Consider the following 8,009-nt stretch of genomic DNA (forward strand, 5'->3'; position numbering starts at 1 on the left):
AACAGGAGACACAAAGGTTGATTAAAGAGATGGAAGATGGAAGGCGTGAATCGGCATCTACAATGAGCAAATTGATTTCTCCATTTTGTGAAGAATTGCCCTCAGCGATTATTATCGACCATGAAGAAGATGAGAGTATAATTATCCTGACAAATGACATGGAACTGCAAGAGTCTCATGAAGAAAAATCTAAAGATGCAGTTGAAAAGGGAATTCAAATACAAGAAAAGGAACCCCAATATCAAATTGTTCAAGTGGATGAATCCAGTGAACAATCTCCAAATGCGGTGACACCTCCCCCATTCCTTAATCAATATTCTCCTGACTCTTATTCTTTAATTCCTGTTAGTGAGATTGATTTTATTATATCAGAAAATTTTGAGTTTCATGACAGGAATGAGTTAAGAGTCACGATGGCAAAATATCTCGAACCAATAAGTGCTCGTGATGGAGGAATGAGTGAAGATTTAAGGTCATCACTTATTTGTTTGGCGCCAACTACTAATCCATGGAAGACCGTAGCTCGTGGAGTCAAGAATTACTCTATCTACGAGGGCTATCAGGATTACATAGGAGATGAAGCACTGAAACGAGCTACACGATTTTATCCTCCGTGAATAAACATGACGATGTCTAGCCAAAGACATTAAAGAAAGGCGCTGCTTGGGAGGCAACCCAAGGATTCTTTTGTTTTAGTTTTCTTATATTTTTGGAATTTTTATTAAGTGTTAGTGTCATTTAGTGGATTGTTGTTTTGTGGCAGGAAGCTGGCAGTTGGACATACCCACTCTAGTTGATCATGCCTAAGGAATGAAGCTTTGGAATTGATGGTCAGAAGACTCTAGCTTCCAAGGCATGCCCACGCCTTCCAACCCTTCCGAAAACGAAACTTCAGTCTTCTCCTTCCTGTTGGTGTTGCGTCCATCGCCGCCACTCCACATTGTGCACGCAGCCGTCTCCCCTCCTCCGCCTTAGTGTCTCACTTTCCCTCCCCAGTGGTCAGGGAAGTTTCTTTTCTTTTCTCCTAATACTTCATTTGTCTTTTCTACATTGAGGACAATGTAGGTTTTAGGCGTGGGGGAGTGGCTTCCATTATTTCTTTTTGCTTTGTTACTCAAAAAAAAATGAAAAAAAAATGAAACAAAATGGAAAAAATGAAAAGAAAACATTGTAGTTAGTCGGCTTTTTGTTTATTTCTATGCTTGTTAATATTGGAGCATGTTGCTGTGATAAATGACACAATCAAGATGCGTGGGTATGTGGGTAAATATACTAGCTATGCATTTCGTTTTCCCTTGGCAGTGTTGTTGAGTGTTGAATACGCTGGACTTGACCCATTTTTGAAACTTTTGGGAGCTTTTGAGCCTTATATGAGCACATTATTCTTGTTTGCTCTATTTTTGTTTGATTGAGTGGGTATCACACATGGTATTGGCATTCTAGAACTTGCTAATTTATACATGTCGAGACCACATTTTTGTTGAATTGGATGCATTTGAAATGATAAGGGCATTTAGGATTTAATCCTCTTTAGCTATCTAAAAAACCAAGCCCTCATCTTATCTCCCAATAGTGAACCAATTTGAGCTTTTATCTCTCTCTTTGTTTGTTAGCCGTATTGGATAATCCATGACCCTTTTTAGACTCTTTTGTCCAACCTTGTGTCATTAAGCGATGTCTGAAATTCATTACTTGTGCAAGGTAAATAAATCTGTGGTGGCAAGTGTTGTAAAAAAGATGCTGGATGGTGCTGTTTCTGTATATCTGAGATCGAAAGAAAAGCCAAGAAAAAAAAAGAAAAGAAAGAAAAGAAGGAAAAAAAAAGGAGAGAAATCGGCAAAAAGCTGGTGAGCAGAAGACTCTGTCTTCCAGGGCGTGCCCACGCCTTGCTAGACGTCCTCTCCAAAAAAAAAAAAAAAAAAAAAAGGAGAAGGAAAAAGAGGAACGAGTTTCGACACTTGCACAATGAAAACAGCAAATGGAAACGCCCTACTTGAGAACCTACCCCGATAAAGCATTGTGGTTATGTAGTGGATATCGGACATTCTCTTGACACATTACACCCTATTTTTACCTTCTTATCCCGCCTTTTACCTAAATCTCATTACAACCCTATTAAAGTCCCTTTGATTTGTGTATTTAGTTCACTTTCGAGTGGTGGAGATGTGATAAATGTGCAAACTTATAGTAATGTCATTCCATGATATTGATTTGAGCGTTTCTAGTATTCATACACTTTCTTGGAGGTAACGAGTATTACTGATCATATTCTTTTTGGACTCCTACCTATCCAGTATGTTCTAATCTTGGTGACATTGTCAGGGACCTTAGATGCTTGTGTTAGTATAGACAACTCCATAACCTCTGCTCTCTTGGTTGTACTTCTGAGCTCCGAAATGCTTGAGGGCAAGCATTGTCTAGGTGTGGGGGGATTTGATAGAGCAGTTATTTGGCACATTTTGCATTGGCGTCTTGTTCTAATTTTGGCTATTCATGGTGCTAAGAAAGGAAATTTCACTCATATTTGATATTTGTGTGAATTGTAGGTGGTTAGCATTAAAAATGATATCTTGAGGTGAATTTCCAGAAGACTTCTCATTTCAGGGCGTGGCCACGCCTTAGAAGGTGGACGAAACCGAAAGACGGACCATGGTCCATGTGAACCCGAAGCACGGGATTGGAACCTTGAAACAAAAGTTGTGGGCCTCCTAACCCTTTGAAGACTACCGGCAGCTACAAAAGGCGAAAGAGACCAAAAGAAAAGGGGATTCACGTTTTTAAATTAGGAATTAGATAGCTTTAGTTTTCTTTTTCCCTAGCCGTCAGACGTTGTAGACTCTGCTTTTGCTTTTTGGCTTTCACGTTTTTTATTCTTTTGCTTTGGCTTTGGCTCTGTACAATTTTCGTTGGCCTTTGCATTGTACTTCGGCTTCAGTACGAACATTAACGCAGAGACAAGGAAGACGTTTTCTTTTCTTTCTTTCGTCATTACTCCATCGTTCCAATTTCGCTGATGACTGTGCGGATGAAATCAACCAACCCACGCAAAATTGACACGATGAGGAGCGGCTAATTTAGTCCTCTACCCAAAGGTCGACGCGAGGGCGCGGTCCATAAAATCTGTGAGATCTAATCGAATCTTCATTATTTCTTCCAAGTTATTGCTATTCGTGCGTTTCCTGAATTAATTGTTCATGGGTATTTGATTAATTGAATATCAACGGCCGGGTATTTGATTTAATTTAATAGCCTACTGCCACGTTAATTAAATAGAATCCGTAATTGTTCATTTAGTTGACACCCCGTGGCGACCACCATAATTGGCTTTATGATGGGGAAATGCAAGATCTAATTTAAATAAACACTTTTAGCGTGTTTATTGGTTAGGGTTGGGTTCTTCTAGCTTTAATGCAATTGGATAATTAAATTCCTACGGTCGTACCTAGGGTTGTTATCTGGTTAGGGAAGCAGTCAATGGTCGTACCTTGACTGTCGAAAAGGTAAGGAAGAACTGGTTGTCAGAGCTTATTGATAACTATAACCAACCTAGTGACGAATGGATGAAATATCTGTGCATCGATGATCATTTAATTGGACCGTGTCTGAACAGTTGATCATTTGGGTAGAACTTTTATTAATTGCTATTTTTAGTAAATTGTGCTTTGTGAGTTAGTTTTGAATTTTGTTTGTTTTATTTTTATTTTTATTTTCCTCCCATCAAAAACCCACATACTCTGAACTCTAGAAGAAACGAATTATCCCCAGTCCCTGTGGATTCGACCCTACTCACCGCTATATACAAAAATCTGTATTTTTCTCGAGTAGGTATTTATTATTGCACAGGTTCGGCACCTGTCAGAAAGCATAAGCATGACACCGTCTTCTTCTTCTTGTTGACTCTCTATGACAATGTTAGAACAAAGCCCAGATTTTTTTTTTCTTCTTAAGGAATCATCAATTTTGTACTTACATAACCTTGTAGTACCGTTTATATAACACTTTCTCCTGTAAAATAATTTCCTATGTTAGTGTAATATTAGCATCAATTAGGATCACAAATTAAGATATTATCTGGTATTATTGGATATCGTTGTAAGAATTCTTAAGATATTATCTGGTATTATTGGATTATCTGTAAGAATTCACCTCAAAATTTTAATTAACTGCTTCTCATTGGATATCGTTGTTCTTCACCATCTTATTTTATCCACATTTGTCCCTCACTCTTTTTCTCTATATATATATATATATATATATATATATATCTGTTTCTCTATTTCTTATGGTGAATATTACTTTCTCTTTCAATTTGTAAACTAATTCTTGTCATTAACAAATTAGAGTTACAAGCAAATTGAAAGACAATAAAATTATGGATTTCATCTGCTTTTCTGAATCATCAAAAGGATTAATGAGCAAGGTAAAATTCACTACTACATGTGAACTTGCTGACTGTTTGCCCACAAAATTCACTAACATTGCAAGCGTAAACATTCAGCTTCAATGGGTATGTTCTTATATTTTTGTCATAGATATTTCCAAACAACATTAAAACCAATGAAATAGCAATTTGGGGAAAACGTTACAATTTTTGTTTTTACCGCTGGTATTTAATAGATGGATATGTTCTTAATATTCACTGTTATCTCTCTGTAAGACTCCGCATTATGATTGCCATTAAATTAGATCAATGTCGATCAAGTTGAAATTGTTTGCAGAGGAACTAGGCTGCTACTTTTCTGTTTTGTGAATTGGATTGATAATATTATCTCGTTGTAGGCCACAAGTGTCAGTGAAGCAGCAAGCAGTGATAGTGCCGAAACATTGTGAAAGGCTCAAAAGTGTGCTTAAGGCAGAGTCAGCCTGGAACCTCTAGAGCATCTTATTGCACTTTTCGCATTCTCCAACTGCAACATCTAAAGCATCTAAGGCTGTGGTTTCCAATCATTTTTGAAGAAAGATGAGGAGGTATGTGGTTTGGAAATTTCTCCACCCAACTTACTTGTAGTACAAGGGAATTGGTCCAAGTTTGCAAGTATGTTTGAGACATGGAATTGTGCCTAAATGCAGGTTGGTATCTGCGCTAGTAAGTGTTCTTTATGGCTTAATCAATGGAATATAACTTGATTTTTGCTCTTTAGGATTTTGAGTGATAAATTGTTGCACGAGTTACCTGACCAAACCTTTCTATGGCTCATATTTCTACTTAATGTCATAACTGAAGCAGAACTGTGATGTAATATTGTTATTTTTTTTCCAGAATTTGTTTAGGAAGCAGAGTACATGTTTTTTTGGACAAAGAACACCAACGTTCCCATGTTGTTCTTATGAGAATGTCAAGAGGGAGGAGTTATTTTCGCTTATCAGTCAGGTTTTGAAGATGGAAGGTAGTTATCTGTGAGTTTGCCCACCAAAATGCCATAAATTGCTCAGAATGTGGAAATGAAGGTAAAAAATGCTGACTGCATGTCTGTTGGCCTATTTCAATGGCTTTTTTTTTTATATATCTATTTTCTGGAAGTATTTAACAAAATAAATCAAATATTGAACCTTTTCTCCTTGTAGCATGCTGAAAACAGAGTGGCTTGTGACAGGCTTGTAGAAAGTACTGGAGAGCTATCAACGTGCAAGACTTGCTTGAAGAAAACTGGACTTACTGATACTTAGTTCCAGAGGTGAGAAGATTTGATGGAAAGAAGTTAGACATTGTAGACAACATTGACGATCATTTGGACGACATAAATGAAGCATGTGATTGCAGTGTCAATCATTCATTTGGGTGGAAACAGTTAAAGGATTTGGTGCAAGAACCTCATTTAAAGGGACTCATGGTACAACTGTGCCAACAGTTAGTCATTCCAGGTATCAAGCCCAGCATTGAATTTGTTTTAGTAAAATGAATACCTTCGTGGTTCTTAACTAACTTAATTATTTTGACATGTCTACTTCAAGATAAATAGTCACAATCCAAAAAATTGCAGTTTGAATGACCAATAAACAGGTTTTGTTATTGTAGCATTCTATTTGTTATGTTTTAGCTAAGAAAGACTAGCAAACCTAAAAATAAATTATAATTATTAAGAAACTCCCTTGGAATATGTAACATTTCAGAAGACTAATGACGGTGGGGGATCAATGATAAATGTTTCACATGAAGTTCTCCAATATGGTTTCACCTAATTGGAGGTACTCTGCCTCAAGCATCTGCTTGTTAGGCTAGATGAGCATGTTTCAGCACGCTCATTCAATGGAAGGTGATAAGTAACTCTTAAGAATTGAAAGAAGAAGGAAATTACTGACCAATACTGAAAGGATATTGACATCCATTTCCTGCTTCTTTCTGATAATAGTTATCCATTTTTTATTTTTGTTTGGCCCAAAGAGTTTAGTCTGTTGGGTGAAATCAGTCGGCCAAAAGAAGTTAATCAGAGAATTTATGAATGCTAGTACATAAATATAAATTCTGTATTCTTTCTTCTGATTATTTTGCCAAACTAGCTAGTTTGGGTTATCATTTTAGAAAGAGAGGAAAGATTATCATCTTACTCCTCCTTTAACTTTTAGTTAAACATTTTGCTTTGATCATGACTTTCTTTTCAGAAAGAATCACAAGGACAATTTATGCAAATTTGATTGACTTTTGCTACCATTACTTTTTTTTTTCGCTTTTTAGCCCTTCATTTTTGGTTGTCTAGTAGACGGGTGATTTTTCCATTCCAACTTGCATAAGGACTTTTTTGGCTCGTGGTAAAATATTTATAGAAATATCCATTTGAGCATTTTCAAGAAATGTCTTATGGGCTATGTTGTAACATGTAGGAAGCAGTGGCTTCCAAGCAAAAATGTAATGGATGGTGATGTGGTAGGCAATTGCTCACTTAAGGAGTGATGATCAGTCTTCTAGAAAGCAATGTGCGACGGAGTAAATGAAGAGGTATGTAGTCTCAGTGGATTAAAGGTCTACTACTTTGTGTTTTTGATGTCTTAATCGATGCATTTTTGCTGTTTAGGAATTTTTGTAATACATTCTTCATAAGTATTGAAGGTTTGACATGCCTAATTTTACCCTTAATATTACTGCAATGTAACATGGTGATTTTTTTTTTCCTGAATCTGTTTGGGAAGCAGACTTCATCTTTCCGCTACTAGTTGCTTATAGAGAGATCTTTGCTTATTGTGAACTGTTAATCGGATATCTATGTCAATATTTAAGGCAATCAGTGTCTAACAGGCTATGTTGGAACACGTACAATGCAACAGTTTCCGAGCTGTAGTGTATGAATGTAGTTTCGATTGATTAAAAGCTTGCTTCTCTTGAAGTTGGCATGTCTTTCACATACACATGGAAGTGCCTGAGAAGTTTTCATGTATTTTGCAGGTTTCTTCTAATTTGATTTGCTTCAGACAGAGGAAAGCATATCAAGGAACCAATTTGCCGCTGAGACTAGTAGCCAATTTGGTTGATCTCGGTTCCATTCCATTATAAGCTCTCTGGATTCCTCTACTTGTCAATCGCATGAACATAGATCTCATATCATTGGAAGCATTGAAAGTGAGAGGATGAGAAGGCAAGAACATTGGAAGCTAGTTGCTGGATTGTAGGCGTGAAAAAGTCCTTCAATTCACATTTCTATTATTTGTTGCTATACTAAAGTTTTGCTCTATAGTACCGTATCCCAAAACTTCAGTTTAACTATATTAAAAGTGTCGTACACATGGCTGGCTAGAGTGCATGTATTACTTTAGCTTGGGTTACCGAGAGAAAGAACATTGCAACAGATACTTGAGAAAATGAAAAGAGCTTGTCCCTTTATTTGTAAGGGGTAGGCAGGATGTGGGGAGTGGTTGGGAGGGTGAAAAATAATTTTAAAAAAGTGAAAATGAATAAGAAAATAAAAAGCTTTTGTGGATAAACTATACTACCTATATTATACTACTCTAACTAATAAACTAAGGAAATTCTATTGAAGATTACATTTTTTGTAGAGTTTCTCTAACCTTTCAAAGTT

At 36.6% G+C, this 8,009-nt stretch overlaps 1 long non-coding RNA gene across 1 annotated transcript in view; it reads left to right on the top strand.

Annotated features, from left to right (window-relative positions):
* The window catches only part of LOC113743241 (uncharacterized), a 43,304-nt gene extending 35,578 nt beyond the window's left edge, over positions 1-7,726 (top strand). The window contains exons 2-5 of the long non-coding RNA XR_011820241.1: positions 4,780-5,070; positions 5,261-5,387; positions 6,820-6,934; positions 7,379-7,726. This is a non-coding gene — a long non-coding RNA (uncharacterized lncRNA). The remainder of the gene's footprint in view (positions 1-4,779; positions 5,071-5,260; positions 5,388-6,819; positions 6,935-7,378) is intronic.
* Positions 7,727-8,009: the final 283 nt, after the last annotated feature.

Source organism: Coffea arabica, chromosome 1c, assembly GCF_036785885.1.
Source record: "Coffea arabica cultivar ET-39 chromosome 1c, Coffea Arabica ET-39 HiFi, whole genome shotgun sequence".
In the NCBI taxonomy this organism is placed as follows: domain Eukaryota; kingdom Viridiplantae; phylum Streptophyta; class Magnoliopsida; order Gentianales; family Rubiaceae; genus Coffea; species Coffea arabica.